This window comes from Diospyros lotus, chromosome 15 (genome assembly GCF_014633365.1).
Source record: "Diospyros lotus cultivar Yz01 chromosome 15, ASM1463336v1, whole genome shotgun sequence".
Classification (NCBI taxonomy): Eukaryota; Viridiplantae; Streptophyta; class Magnoliopsida; order Ericales; family Ebenaceae; genus Diospyros; species Diospyros lotus.
Genome location: NC_068352.1, coordinates 28,508,721 through 28,525,614, shown reverse-complemented (window position 1 = coordinate 28,525,614; position 16,894 = coordinate 28,508,721). Strand labels below are relative to the sequence as shown.

The window sequence follows — 16,894 nt, the reverse complement described above, 5'->3', positions numbered from 1 at the left end:
TCGTACCACAAATATCTTATTGTATCTCATAATAATAGTTTCGTAACAAGAAAAATTGTATAATTAGTTCTTTCTTCAACAAAACTTTGTGGTGATTTGGGAGCAAGCTAAACTCTTATTCACCTTAAAGCTTCTCTTCATGCCTCTACTTCTCTCGACAATTATGCATTTAATAAATTTTTTACAGAACTCGTTATTTTCTTTTTAAATTGAAGTAAATTAAATAAATCATTTAATACATAGAAATTGACCCCTTTTTTTAATATTTCCAGAGCATTTTGACTCTTTCTTAGCAGTTTTTTTCTCGTGAAGATCTTTAGATCTCATGTAAATTTCTTTAAATTTAATGAAAAGTAATATTATGACAAATATTGATAAGATTTTTGTATATACCCTAAAATTTAGAAAGAAATTACATACTTCACGAAAAACTATAAATTACTTTTCAAGTGAGTCGTCTTTCAATCTATCATAGAGTAATGGGAGAGATTGAACAAATCTCCAATCCCTCTCATTTTTTACCCATCAAGAAACACATGGTATGTAAAACAATTTAAGGATTATTATGGTAATACATGTCACAATTTAAATTCAACGTGACTGGAGTATTTATCATGACCTGAGACTCTTGCCGGTTAGTTTCATAATACAACCAATAATATCAAATGAAAAATTAAGCATGCTATGGTGTTTCATTTTCAAATTATAACTATTAAATAAAAATAAAAACATAGTATATGGACCTACAAAAGTTCTGTCACGGTATGAAAAAAAAAAAAAAAAAAAAACTAACATAAATAAATTTTTCAAATGAGTTTGTGTTTTTATTTTTTGTAAATATATTATTTTTAATACATGTCTACAAGTAAATGGGTTTAAGGTATAAGCAAATAATAAATTTAGAAAAATTGAAATTCTTACAAGCATATTCATGGCACCAGCTTTGAAATTATGTGGATGATTAGGATATTTCTCTCTAGAAATATAAACAAGATATCCTACTGATCCATCTTCTGAATGATCTTCCTTGTTCTCTTTTATAATCTAATTAATTAAATTAAACAAGGTAATAGGCCAAGTTATTAAATTTGAATGGTTAATTAGATGTGGCATTGGTTAAAATTAATGATATTAATGTTGCTAAACTCTACTTCTTAAGCTCTAAATAATGTGCTGCATGTTAGTTAGTCTAATAAATAATAAAAATTAAAATAAAAAATCAATTACTAAATATAAATTTACTAAAATTTTCTAAATTCCAACCTCAAGCTTTCTGCTAATGGAAATGGTATTTGGTGCTCGCTTTGCTCTTTTTTATTAATAAGATTTTTCAACTTTTATTAAAAAAACAAAATCACACACATTAAAGTTGCATAAAATAGAGAGAGAGAGAGAGAGAGAGAGAAGGGGAGAGATATAGTGCCAACAGCTTCTCTATTTTCTTTAATTGTAGCATAGGAGATGAGAAGAGAGAAAATCAAACCATGAGATGAATATATAGGAGTGTATTTGATTTTTTGGTCAATTGTTTTTTTTTTTTTATATATTTGTTTGGTTTTTCAAGTTTTTGATTTGTTTTATTTTTTTGGTTTATTCGTTCAATTTAATTCAATTTTTTACATAATTTTGATTTTTTTATTTTTACATTTATCGAACCAACCTTATATGATTTGGATTATTTACGAAGCAGACAGGACAGACAAATTAAGATAGCCCAAATCATCACATAAACAACTTGGAGAAATCCAAGAAAACCACAAGTTAGAGTTCAAGAAATTAAATTATATCTTGTTGATAATCATCACCAATACCCTCATCGAGTCCACCAGCAAATCCTTCAATATTAATAAATAATTCAAATACTGAAATAGCTTACAAAAGTAAGACTTTTAGCAATTTCAATTTTACCAAAAAGGAATTACGTAAAATTATTATTTTTATAGCAAAATAATAATTTTACCAAAAAGGAATTAACAAAAATATTTTTATTGCTAATACTGTTTTTATATTAAAATGCTTTCAATATTTTCAATTTTAATGATTAAATATCATTCTAGATGATATAAAAAAATTATTAATCTTCTTGCACTGAAATATATTTTATATTATATATATATATATAAAGGAAAAGTAAACAGACAATCGCTTCGCTGCCGCATAACCAACTGGTGGTTTGCTGTTTTTCTTTTTCTTTTTATCTATATATAAATATATATAAATATTTTTAGGCTTGTTTTTATATTTTTTTGCACTAAAATATATTGTTGAAAACGAGCGGCTTTTGAGACTAAATTACCATAATTGACTATTTTTTGTGACAAACTCCCAAGTTTGGTAAGTACTTTTAGACTCTTCGTAGTAGATTTAGTGATATTGTAGCCATAGTGGTTGACCACAACACCTAGCTCATAGGTTTTTCAATTAGGAGTGGCTCTAATGACTAGATTAATAGATTCATCTATTTTTGCAATGGACTCACTAGATCCAACGAGTTTCGGGCTCTTTATAGTAGATTTGGCAAACACTGCAGCCATGCTTGATGACTAACATCTAACTAGTGAGTTTTCCAATGACAAACGGTTCCAATAACCAGATTTGCATGTTTTCTAGTTGTTTTTAAGATGACCCGTACCAAGTTTGGTGAGTTTTATCATCTCCACGTTAGATCCGGCGAGTTGTTAGGTGAATGATGGTGATTCGACAACTATATTTTTTTATCGTTTAATTAAACTATTCATATTAAACTTAAAGCCAATAATTGTATTGTTTGAATGATTGTAGGGTTATCAATAATTTTTTTCCCAACATAATTTTAATATTTTTTAGTTTTCACTTTCATTTTCTTAGTAGTTTATCAATAATTTCACTTAGATAATTAAAAATTATGAAAATATATTTTCATAATAAATAATAAAATATAAAATTAAATAAAATAATTTAAAAAATCACTGAAATGAATTTGTATTAGATAATAAAATATATATAGAGAGAGAGAAATTTAAATTTTAAAAATATATTAAATGACATTAATTATCCCACAAAAGACATATGGGTAATTTAATTTTATCTGTAAAATATCAAATAAATTTATTTGAAGGGGGTCAAATAAATTTATTTATATAAAGTCAAATAAGAAATCATGTGACAAATTTTATAAAAAATATTATGTAAATTTAACAAACACGTTAGAAAGGAAAAATATTTAAAATACTTCCCATATTTGATCATTTTCACTCCATATCTTAATTAACAAACACTATATTAATGGGCGAATTGCATGAATACATGCAAGAGTATAATCACGCCTCTGGTATCCCATGATTGCATGACTAAATTGGGGAAGCTTTCTATTTTCTATACAATTTGTAAACAACATCATCATAAACCTTCTTGATCAATATTAATTAATCATATTCAAGCATGGTTTGGCAAAAAAATTATATGAATTATACCTCTCGTAGCACTAGTTTATACAATTATTGAGCTTTCAACTTTGGTATTAATCAAGAATTAATAAAGATTTAGATAAAACACTTGCAGTATTAGTATTATAATAAAACCATTCCTTTTTCTCGCAAGAAGACTACTGATGACTACATTTTTTCATTTTCTTTCTCACTAGCAACAGTTCGCAGGTTATATGCTTGAATGTTCCTATTTGGTTCTTGGGAAAGAAAGTGCGGGTAAAGGGACAAAAGTGCAAGAAAGAGACGTCGTATTCTTTTCCTCTTTCCTGTATAATGTTTATTGAATAATGTTTATCACTTCTATCAGTTCTTGATTATAACAGAGAAACATACCATTTCTAGTTGGAAGAGAGCTTGTACTTGGAAATGAGGCACTTGAATAACGTGTATTAATTGATTCACGACCAAATGCAACCTTAGATTTGCCATCGATATCGATAGAGCCCGATAGGTCAGGGTATTGGAACCAATTAATTGCTTTGTTTTATCTCCAATCGATCAAGAATTTTTCTCCTCTCCCTCTCTTTGTCTAGCTTGCTGGGAGAAGTTGATAGAAGAAACCGATTTTGGAAATTTGAAATTGGATCTATTTATATATAGTTGGCATTGGTAGTTGGAAGTTAGTTAAACTAATTAAATAGACTAATAATTATGTTGTCTAATATTACATGTTGAAAAATAATATTTATTTTTAAAACAAAATTAAATAGGCATCTTTCCTATAAGTTTGGAAAGCCTATAGATTTGTATGATAGTGTAAGCATCTCCGTCCGGATATCCCAACTATCTGGACTACCCAAATGAGAGCGCCTACGAAAGGAGAAAGAAAGAAGCACAAGACAATAACTACCATGGCATGTATACATAAGAATGAAAATAACGAAAGTGAAGCTATATACATGCATGCACTACGGGAACACCACTAACACAACGATCACAAGATAAATAAATGAATGCAAACTCTTGTACTGACATACACAAGACTTGAGGAATAACCTGAAACAGTAAAAAATAAGAGAGTCAATCTCTCTCAAATATCAGAGTCAACTAGGGAAGACGGGAGAATGGCAGGGACTGACGGAACTGCTTGTACACCATACCGACTCTGCCACTAAAAGCTGACTCCCTTGCCCATAACCCTGCTACCACTACCTGGAATGATGGAAAGCAAAGTGAGTCGTGAGACTCAGCAAGCATAAAGAAAGAAAGGCTGAAATCTAAACATATCCAATAAACTCTCCCGAGAACACCAACCTACAAGCATACACAGGCCATGAGACGCTCAACACAGTATAAAAGCGTAAATAAAGCACGTATTGGTCCTTGGGGCCCACACAAGGCACACGACACCCAAGTCTCATACCAACTTGTCGTTGCCCTGAAAGGCAACAAATATCTCAAACAAACTTGTGCGTGTCGTCCCAGATCGGTGCTCCGTCACCCGAATGCTCGCGCCAGTCCTCCTGACACTCGAGCTGTAGAATAACCAAGTCGTAAGCTCCCTCAGAACGGTCATCCCGTCTGAGATCTGTGAACTGTCGGTAACCATGCAATGCACATAAAAATACAATGGCGTAGTGAGCATTAACGTGATACACTGATGCCCATATATTCAGCTATCAGGCCATACTTCGCCCACATAGTAAACCACACGCGATGCATATGCCTGTGTCAGATGCAAACTAACAAAGCTTGTATGTTCGTGATCAAGTATACTCAATAAATGAAAATTTCAACATGCATCCCGTACCCATATGCATATCAAACCATGAACGGTAATACAACATATCAAATCATGCAATAAATCACATACTGGCAGAGCTAATTAGTAGTGTCCGGCATCGGTCAACGGTCAGTGGCTAGGAGTGTCTGCCCGACGATCCACATCATGGCTGTATGATAGTCTACTCCAACGTCACCAAACAGCCGACCATTGCCCCACTACTCGATAGCTCTAGCCGAACCATAAATAAACCCACATATCTAGGAACCTAATCCTCAAGTTAGGTTCGGCATCATTCCGAAAGGACTGGGAGCGGTACAAACCCCCGTAGACTCACAACAAATAAAGTTATAGAAGTCCCAGATTTAATTTAAATCTTACCAAATGAATAATAATCCAATAAATAATGCTAGGTGTCGATTTAGAGCAAGGGAGGGGATAAAATATGAGAAATCACGGAATCTCTCATGGGAATTAAAGAACACAAGTAGAGGGTTAGGAACTTGCCTTTACACGGTCGTTCCTCGTCTTTCTTGTACTCCCACTACAAAGTAAAATATTTTTTAGCAATTAATAAAATTATAGTTTTAATTAAATAAATTTACCGTGTAATATAAATAATTTAGCCGTATAAAATTCTTAAACATATACCGCTTCTAATAATTTTTATCCACGTAGCCACACCTTAAATAAAACCCCAACGAGTCTCATATTTAATTTAAATTAAATCCTGTTAATAAAATTCTCGTTTCGTATAATTAATACGCGAATCAGAAACGAATTGAGGGAAGACGAGGGGTTCATAAAATGGAAAGAGATCGCAAAGGTAAAGGGAGCTTGCCTCTATTTAGCTATTTATACGTTTTCATGCTTGAACACCACCAAATTAATACACGTTACAAAATAGAATAAACGCCCAAAATTAATAAAATTGGACCCAAAATAAAATTCCAACCATACAGAATGTTTAATACATATTGCTCTACTTACCAAAACTCAATTAAACCTTCATCTAATCCCCAATTTCTCCCAAATTTCCTCCATTTCCATCACTATGCGTTCGTCTTCTTCTCCCAATTTGCTCGCTGAAATTACTGCTCGAAAATGCCCGAATTGGGCTTAAAAGTGGAACAAAAAGAGCGATCAGAACGTAGCCACGCGGCCCAACCAGCAGCCTTGTACGCCAGCCGAATTAAAATTAGCAAAACCCCCAGCCTCGCGCACACGCCAGTGGAATCAATCCCACGTCCCTCGCCTGACATCCTTCGCACGCGACCGCTCGCGTCTCACGCATCCTTCAACATATACACGCCTTCCATTAAATTTAAGGTGAATTGGGGCCACTTCCGCTATTCACATTTCAACACTCCTAATTTCCTTTAATTGCACATACGCCCGAACTTTCATTTCCTTCTTATTTCACTTACACCCTAAAACTTCTAAAAATTCACTAAATTAATTTATTTTATTCTTTCATTAATTTCATAAATATCCCCAAATAATTTAATTAATTACCTTATTTATCTATTTTCTCAAAATAACATAAATAAATATTTACTCTTAATTCCTCAAATATTCCATATTGACTTTAAACATCAAAATTAATAATCATCATTTATTTCTCAAATTTTAAGATATTACAATTCTCCCCTTCTTATTAAAATTAATAATCATCATCTAAGACTGTTGATAGTTAACTTTGAGTCCATTTTAATAGATTTGAAGTCTTTTCATAAGATATCTTAGACAATTTTATTCAAATATATTTTAATTAGACATGAAGTCTGTCCATGAGATATCTTCGACAATTTTTTCTAAGAGATATCTAGGCAAAAGGTAATAGAGCAAGAAAGCCTAGATATTTGTAGATAGAGCTTGCATTTTTTTCGTGCATGTTCCACGAGTTTGGGAATTAGCCATAATGGAGCTTGAATAAGAGGTTGGACTAAACCTACATCATCTACTCCCTATTTAGTTAATTCTTCTTTTGATAAGCCAACTGAGTTTGAATTGCCATGAGATATCTTCGCTTGTTGACTTGACCTAACTTGGTTGGCTGCTGCACCTGCTCCTATGTGAGACAAATCAAGAGTTCAATTTCATTACCTTATGCTTGTAGCGATTACTAAGAAAAAAAGGAACAAAAGCAAGAACTACAATTGTAGATAGAAAAGAAAGGAAATGAACGAAAGCAAGAACTTGCAGAAAGAAAGACCAGTCTTTCTTTAATAGAAACAAAGAACGCTAAATCATATTTATTTTGTGCTAGTTTAGCATGGCTTATACACACCAAATTAGATCTATTCCCCAAAAAATCAGTTGATCTATTTCACAAGTCCGAATCCTAAATTAGATTTTATCAAGATCTTCGTCCTCAAACTCAATGTAATCATCACCAACACCCCCATCCTCCTAGTCAGGTCCACCCTCAATATTAATAAATACTTCAAATACTGAAATAGCTAACAAAGTGAGACCATTAGCAATTGTGATTTTTTTTCCCCCTTTGGTAAGTAAACTTGTTCATTTGTGCTTGCCCCTTTCATCGTGGTTTTTGATATAAAAAATAATTATTGAAGGTTTTTTTCTTTTTGGCCCTTGATGCCTTATAAATTCTCAACTCATGAGCCTTTTCTTTTTGATTAATTATAAATCATCTAATTTTGTGTTTTGTGCAATTGTGTTTCAGTATTTGAAAGTGATGGTTCCGGTGTAGGGTTTTTTGCTCATTTGTGTTAACAAGCCAAACGATGATGCAGTTGTTGATGTCTATGATGACTGTGATTTTATGTGATAATATGTGACAAAGGTAATAGTTAACTAGCAATTCACATAAAATCGTAGTCGTCATAAGCATCACAAGCATCAACAACTGCATCATCGTCTGGTCTGGCTTGTCAACATGTAGTTGTTTCTTCTTCACATTTGAGGGCCAAAGGAGGGCAACTAACCCAAAAACCCTACACTGAAACCAATATCACTTTCAAAAAAAAGTACAAAATTAGACGATTTATGGTCAAGAAGAAAGGGCTCATGAGTTGGGAATTGCTCGTGCTGGGCCAAAAAGAAAAAAACCTTCAATACTTTTCTGGTATATCAAAATCAACGATGAAGGGGGCAAGTGCAAATGAACAAACTTACTTACCAAAGAAAAAGAAAAACATAATAACTAATTAAAATAGCCCATCCACAAATGAGCAAAAGACAAAGTCAAAGAAGGAACAACACAATTAAGATGACGAGAAGATAAAGACAAGTAGTGACATTGCTTGTGGTCCTTGACAAGAATTGGACCAGATTCCTTGAGATGAAGGGTTAGCATACCAGATCAGGTCTTTCGAACTTAATTTATTTGCTAAGAAATTTGTCACCAATATAACAATTTTACATAATTCATCTACAACTATGATAAAATTGCTAGGTCTGTCTTTGTTAGCTATTTCAGTATTTGAATTATTTATTATGTTGGTGGACTCGACGAGGAGGATGAGAGTGCTGGTGATGATTACATTGAGTTTGAGGATGAAGATATTGATAAGATCTAATTTAGAATTTTAGCTTGTGGAATAAATCAACCTATTTTTTGTGGAGTAGATTTCATTTGGAGTGCATAACCCATGCTGAACTAGCACAAAATAAATATGATTTAGTACACTTTGTTTCCATTCTTCATTCTTTTTTTTTTTTTTCCCCTTCTTAGCAATCGGTCTTTCTTTTTACTAAGTTCTTGCTTTTGTTTTTTTTTTTTTTCTTCTTAGCAATCGTTACAAGCAAAAGGTAATGAAATTGAGCTCTTAAATTGTCTTCGTAGGAGCAGGTGTAGGAGCTGGCCAAGTGAGGTCAAGTCAGTAAGTGAAGATGACAACTCATACTAGCTTAACAAAAGACGAATTAATTATACTTGATATAGGATCAAAAGAAGGCACGTCAGGAGTGCCTGTTGGCAAAACAGATAATTCTACGTATAATTATTATGTATTTTGTATATAGATTATTATATAAAATTATATAAAATAATAATAAATTATGACTTATTGTAATATTTTAAAAATATAAGGGAAGAAAAGACAAAAATAAATAAATTTCCAAAATTGTCCCAATTTCATGATTTGAATTCCGACTTTAAATAAAATATATGGTGGTGTCTCACTTTCAATTCTAACTTTAAATAAAGTATATCATCAAGATATATGAATTGAGAGAATGGAGCTTCATTATCACTATTACTGTCATGAAATACTCCTGAAAATAAAATTTTTGTAAGTAAGTTATTTTTATATTTTGATAGAAAATATTTTTATTTTACTATAAAATGGGCACATACAAATTTTTATTGAAAAGGATTCCACATGAAATTTTAATTTTTGTTGACAATTTACATTAATATTATATATATTTTTACCTTTTTAAATAATTTTATATTAAGTGATTTACATAAATTATTCTCACGAGTTGTGTGTGGGTATAATGTGTGAATTTTTTTTATTTAAAAAAATTAAAAAAGAATAAACTATATGTTTGATGATATTAAAAAATCCACCCACTAGTTAGACTTGATTTGGCCTCCTCCAGTCGTTGATTTTGCTCAATTTTAGTATTTTATATAGGTTTTCTTCCTCACGAATGGAAACACATTTTCCTAAATCTTAAAAAAGTGGTACGCTAAGCCAATATTGATTTCTTTTAATTCTTCTATAATAATTATTTCTACATGTTGTTTAAAAAAGATATTATTGTATGTGAAAATTATCTTTGGATGACTATAAAAAAAAAAACTATAAAAAGAGGAGGATCTGTTCTCTTGGTAAGCTTCTTGAATTTTAATTTTAAATCTAAATTTTAATTTTTGTAACAGGAAAATCATATTCTTTGTTACCATAATATCTAAATATTTGATAATATCAAAAAATCAACTCAATAGTCAGATTTTGTTTGGCCTCGAGTTGTTAGTTGACTTTACTTAGTTTTAATATTTTACAAACTCACAACAAATTGAGATTCTTACTTTAATCATAATTATTATTGAAATTTAACAATTCAACTGGAGTCTTAAGTAAATTTAAAATAAACACTTTATCTTAAATCTTAAAAAGTTGATACGTTAAACTAATATTCTGAATTCTTTTATAATAATTATTTTTAAATATTATTTAAAAAAGATATTATTCTAAGTGAAAAATTATCTCTAAATGACTATAAAAAGAAAGAGTATTATTCACAAACTATCTCTAACTTGTTGAGTTTTAATTTTAAATCAAATTTTTAATTTTTAATTTTACAATAAATTCCTATTCCATCAAAGCATTAGCAGGCATCTTTACAAAACGTGGAAAGTAACTTTAGGGGTGTTTAGGGTGTGATTTGATTGGTGTAAGTTGTTTTTAATGCGTTAAATTATAGATACGATTTTTTTGTTATTCCAAATTATGTGATCTAATGCCGTGTAGTATAATGCGATTTATGCAATTTAAAATAATAAAAAATCAAATAAAAAGTCTAGAGATAATCAGCAACTCAGAAAATCCAAATGAAAGGTTTAGAGATTAAGTAGCAACCCAAATGCAACAGCACTATGAACACCCCTAATTGGCGGTCGGGCAGTAAATCAGCAACCCAAACGAGGGCCCCAAGGTAGAGAGTGTCTGTCAAACCTGTCGGTGGGAAGGATGAGAGCTCAAACTGTGAAAGAAAGAGCTGAAAGAAATGAATGAGACATCAGTCTCAAACTGTGAGACATCAGTCTCGATGCGACGGGCGGTGGGTAGAGAAGGAATGAGGAATGGAAGATTAAATTAAGATTTTATAATTTATTTTTTTAGTTCTTATATTGTTAAATTAGTTAGATGATTTAATTTTTAATTAAATATATTTTTATCAAATGGTAAATCACATGATTTGAAGATTTTTAAAACCATTTCAAATCATTCATTCTCCTAAAAAAAATTACGCGATGCCTTGCGATGCAGTCAATTTTTATAATTTAGCAAATTTTTTTCGCACATAACTTTCCGATTGTCCTTTGCACTAATAATGAATTATAAAGAGAAATAATTTTAATAATAAATCTTGATTTAATCATTGATAGCCCATCTTTGTCATTGCCAACGCGAAAAGTTGCATTTCCGATTGTCCTCTGCGTAGTGGAAGTCAGCTTTCCAATTTCACGCCTTGCCCCACTTCGCAATTATACAAGTCAGGCGCATCATTGTATTCACGAGCATCTTTACTATTGCAAAACGCGGAAGGTGGCTTTTCCAGTGTCCTTTGCGACAGCCAAAGTTGACTGTGTCACAGCGAAAGGTGATTCCTCTGCTTGCTTACTTTGATTGAAGATTAGGTACATCTCAAACAGAGCAGCAGCAACAATTACTCAACAGTTTCTTCTCATTATTCTCTTCCCTGTATTTTCCCTTTAATTTTCACTTTACATGAGAGCTACTCACCTCTATCTCTTCCGTCTCTCCAGCTGCTTCCTCTCATTCATTATATTTTTAAAAAGTGGTTTTCATCCGTTGCTTACTTTACAATATTACATTAATAATATATTTAATTGATATAAAAATATCATATCAAATCAAATCACTTCAAAGCAAGCAATGAGATGATAGAGAAAAGCAAGCGATGAGATAAAAAGCAGAAACAGTTAAAAATGTGAAAAGAGATAAGGAGAGAATCATATAATTACACTTTTAGAACCCAAAATTATCTTCTCGATCTCTATAAAATTATCTATTTTTGGTTCTATTTAAATATTATTTATCATTTATTTATATATGAATAATTATTTTAGTTTTTAATTTTTAATTTAAATATTTAATAAGTTTTATTTCAGTTTCATCACAAATTTATGTTAATATTTTGTATAAATTTTTTAATTATAGGATAATTAAACATTACTTAATACATTTTTAAATCTAGCAAGTCTTATGTGATAATTTTTAAAATTTGTATATCATAATTGTAATTGATATATATTTATTTTATTTTATAAAAACACATTTCTGTTTTGAGTACAATGGGAACATTAAACAGTGAATCTCCCAAAATCTGTGTCTATTTTTACATTATGATTAATTCTTTATTACTCTAATAATAAAATAAGAAGAAAACTAGTTCTAATAATAATTCTCAATTCCATCATTGACAGCCATCAATCATAAACTTAGTACTCAATCCATTTATATAATAATAATTTTATTTTTAATCATAATTTTTTCCCATGATGGTGTTAGTATTAAACCTACCACTTGAAGTGGGGTGGGGTTATATTTTAATTTGGTTGCTAGTCTTTGTCGCCGCTGCTATATATGCAATCATAACACCAAAAAAACACTAATTAAATAAATAAAAAAGTATTTTAAAAAATGAGAAAAAAATCTCTATTCCACATCCCCAGACACGTCTTTTCTACTGCCAAGGCCGAAAGTTCACATTTTCCATTGTCCTTTGCGCAGCGGAAGTCAGCTTTCCAATTCCACGCCCTGCACCACTTCGCAAAAACATGTCAGCAGTATCATTGCATTCACGCGCATCATTGCTTTCCCGTTGTCCTTTGCACAGCCAAAGTTAAAATCTTTTTTTGATCTGAAAAGCTAAAATGTATAGATCAACAAATGTATCAATGCCAGAAATATAAGAAGAGAATCAAATTAGTTAATAATTTAAAAAGCATGCCAGAAGAAAGAGATGGCGTCAATTGCTGCGTTGGAGACGAGAAGATTGAAAAGCATGCAATGATATGAGAGAGGGAGGGAGACAAGCCACGTGAATAGAGAAAAGGACGTGAGGAGAGAGAAGAGTAAATAATCAGACAGAAAACAAAAAGTCATGGATAATGCTACACTTACGTAAAGGTGGACAGAAAATTGAACAACTCCAAATTCTCGTGATATTTTAACAACAACTCCAACTTGGCTTTAATTTTCATCTTGCCGCCCATTTTCAAACCCTCTCTCTCTCAAACCCACTGTATCTCTCCCCTACTCTCTCAAAACCACCCTCTCAAACCCACTTTATTTCTCTCCCACTCTCTCTCTGAAAACCACCATCTTTCAAACCCAGCCCCGTTGGTTGTAGCGTCCGTCGTCGCCCCACCCTTGCCCCGCCACATCGACGAGCACCGCCGTCGCCCCTCATCCAGTCGAGCATGGTCCGCTGTGGCCTCCCCGCCGTGAGCACCATCCTCCGTCGCCCCTCGCTCTGCCGGTCGCGCCAGCTACCTCGCCCCCAGCCATCGTCGCCCCCTCTCTCCGCCGCGAGTAACAGCTTGCACGCACTCACCACAACGCCGCTTGAATGGCCACTGCCAGCCCCTCATCGCTGCTCGGACGGCATTTTTTTGATGCGTTGTTGCTGATGATTTAGTTGTAAAAATTAAGAATATGTTTTTTATTTGATTGTGTGAGGTTCTGGCTTATAGATTCTGGAGGGTCGATTGTAGTGTGTATAGGTGTTTATATATGGTTTTGTTTATATCTTGTTATCTTAGTTCATACATCATAAATCCTTGCCATTTCTATGGAGACAGCAGAGTTTCAGAGTTGTGATTTATATTTTGTTGAATTTTTTTTAAAAACAGCAGCAAATTAATCAAATAATAATTCTTGGATCATGCCAACAAAATCCCTGATTTTTATTAGCATAGGATAAACAATCAAATTCAGGGGTGTCAAGACAAATGAAAGAATGAACTGATTAAGATTATTGGAATGAAAACAGAGCTTCCGGTGTGTTACAAATGAAAGTTTGAAACTGAATTTATTTAAAAAAATTTAGTAACGGATTTGAGTTGGTTAAACGGCTTATTTGCAACACGATAGTAACTAAAGGTTAGATGTAAAGAAAACTTTTTTTTGATCCTCACAAAGTGGAGCTTCCTTCTCCCTGTATTTTAGTCCATAAGGATGTTGTAAAATTTTTTACTTGCCTGCATTGGCTCAAGGTGAGCTGAATGTGAAAAACAACTAAAGTTGATTATAGTTGGGAATAGAGGCATTACTGAAGCAAGAAGATGCTAAGAAGTGTTAGATCTGTTTTTGTGATTATGCACTATAGTAAGTACCGGATTAGAATGATTTCTTTGGATTAGGGGGTTGGAATTGGACAATTTTAGCATGAAAAATTAATTATATATTACATAAATTTTATAATATAAAATTAACTACAAAAATTTGAAAAAAATTTCAAGAACAGTGGGCAATGCTCGTGGTGTTGGCAGGGGAGACAACTGTGCAAGCGGGGGGGCCGACAGTAGGCGGTGCTTGCGGGGGAGATGGCGAGCGACGATGGTGGCATCATCCTTGGGTGACAATAGTGCGAGCAACGGTGGAGGGTGACCGCGACGACGGTGCGAGAGCAATGTGGAGGGCGAACAGTGCAACCTGCGGGGGTGGTTTGAGAGAGAGAGAGTGGGGGGAGAGATACAGGGGGTGGGTTTGAGAGAGAGAGTGGGGGGGGAGAGATACAGGGGGTGGGTTTGAGAGCGTGGTTTTGAGAGAGAGAGAGAGAGAGTCAAAGTTAAAGTGAAAGTGAGAGAGAATGAGAGCAGAGTGTGAAAGAAGTGGGTTTGGGAGGTGGTTTTGAGAGACGGTAAGAGGTGAGGGTAAAATTGTCTTTTAGATTAAGGGTTAATGTAGTAATTTTATTAGAGTTGTTCAATTTTCTGTCCATCTTTACGTACGTGTAGCATTATCCAAAAGTCATTTACGTTAACTCTGCCATTAATCATTGCTGTGGGTGCAATCAAAAGAAATTTAATTGCATTCACGCGCATCTTTACTATTGCCAAACGTGAATGGCAGCTTTCCCATTGTCCTTTGCACTGCCAAAGTTAACTCTGTCACAGCGAAAGTTGATTCCTCTGCTCCGTTGCTTGGTTGAAAATTAAAATTAAATTGTAGGTGGAATACTTTAAGACTGGAGTTTGTAACATCTATAGATGGTGAGTTTGATTTTTTTTTTTTTTATCTTAAATAGTGATATAAATTTTTTATTAATGATTTATTTTTTTATAATGAGTTCAATTTTTTATTTTATGTAATAAATCAGATCTTTATTTATAATTTATTTTTTATAAAAATTAAAAGTAAACAAAATCACGTAAAGACAAGACAATGACCTCGAGATGAAGTATATTTCAAACCCAACAGCAGCAGCAGCAACTACTCAATTTCTCCTTTTTATTATCTCCTATCTATTTTCTCTTTAATTTTTATTTTACGAGAAGACCTACTCACCTCTCTCTTCCGTCTCTCCAGCTGCTTGCTCTCATTTAAGAAGAGGCATTGATCTGTTCCTTACTTTGCAATCTTATCTAAATATATTATATTATAAATTTAGATAATATTTATTAAAATAAATAAAATATAAAATTATATTAAAATAAAATTAAAATATTTTTTAAATTAAGATATAAAATAATTAATATAACATAAAAATATTTAATTTTTTTTCTTAAACTATTTATTAAATTTTTTAAAATATATTTATATTATATGAATAATTTTTTTTATCTGTAAAATACAAAATAAATATATTTAGAGATGAAGAGAGTTAAATTTATTTAAATAAGAAGTTAGGTAATATTTTTTTAAAATTATTAAATAAATTTAACTAACATAATAAAAAAATATTTTTATTTAACTAAAATATTTTTTATATTTTATTTTTTTATTTCATATATTCATTAACAAACAGTAACTTAATTAATATAAAAATATCAAATCAAATTACTCTAAAGTATTCCGTTATAGAGTCAATTAGTATTGAATACAAGGAGAGAGAAAAGAAGCAATGAGATGAGAGAGAGAGCAGAACCGACAAGTCAACAAGTAAAGGAAGGAATCTTTAGCTTGCTTGTTTCTTTCTATTAATTAATTACATTTAATATTTAATAAATTAATCAAAAATTTAACTCACCACATCACATGAGTGAGAAGAAGGAAAAAATTAAATAAATTCCCAAAATTATCTCAGTTTCATGATTTGAATTCTGGCTTCAGATAAAATATATGATATTGTCCGATCGACTTTCAATATTTGAATTATAACTTTAAATAAAATATATCATCTTGATTTGTGAATACAGAAAACGAAACTTTATTATCACTACTGTTATTGTTATGGAATGTTCTTGATAATAAATTTTTTTTATGTAAATTATTTTTATATTTTAATATAAAACATATTTATTTTATTATAAAAAGGGCACGTACAAATTTTTATTGAAAAGCATGCCACGTGAAGTTTTAATTTTTGTTGACAATTTTACACTAATTACTAGTCAGCTTTTCAATTCCACACCTGGTCCCACTTTGCAATTACTACTAGTGAGCCGCATCATTGCATTGCATTGCATTCACGCGCATCTTCCCATTGTCCTTTAATTCTGTCAAGAGAAGTTAGCTGTCAAGTTTTGCTTTCCAATTCCGCGGAAGAAAACAGCATCTTTCTTTCGTCTGTAAGGATTGGAGCTTCGTCGTCTCCCCTGCATCTGCATCTGCATGCTGTGGTGGATCTGAGATCCAAAAGCTTTGGTTGAAGATCGATTAGGTACATCTCTATCTCTCAAACACACCAACTACTCCCTTTCTTCTTATTATTCTCTTCTCTCTATTTTCCCTTTAATTTTTACTTTACAAGAAGACCTACTCAGTCACCTCTCTCTTCCCTCTCTCCAGCTGCTTCTTCTCATTTAAGACGAGGT

The 16,894-nt window shown here is 31.9% G+C and overlaps 1 protein-coding gene across 29 annotated transcripts in view; it reads left to right on the top strand.

The window, feature by feature from the left end:
- The window catches only part of LOC127791746 (probable disease resistance protein At4g27220), a 102,795-nt gene that overhangs the window by 76,614 nt on the left and 9,287 nt on the right, over positions 1-16,894 (top strand). For 26 of the 29 annotated variants that reach the window (XM_052321759.1, XM_052321762.1, XM_052321760.1 and 23 more), the window contains exons 1-2: positions 16,543-16,740; positions 16,869-16,892. The exons of 1 other annotated variant lie outside the window; for it this stretch is intronic. The gene's annotated coding sequence lies outside the window, so the exon portion shown is untranslated. Of the gene's footprint in view, positions 1-16,542; positions 16,741-16,833; positions 16,893-16,894 lie in introns of those variants that run through there. 2 more of the 29 variants (XM_052321748.1, XM_052321747.1) reach the window with 2 other exon arrangements.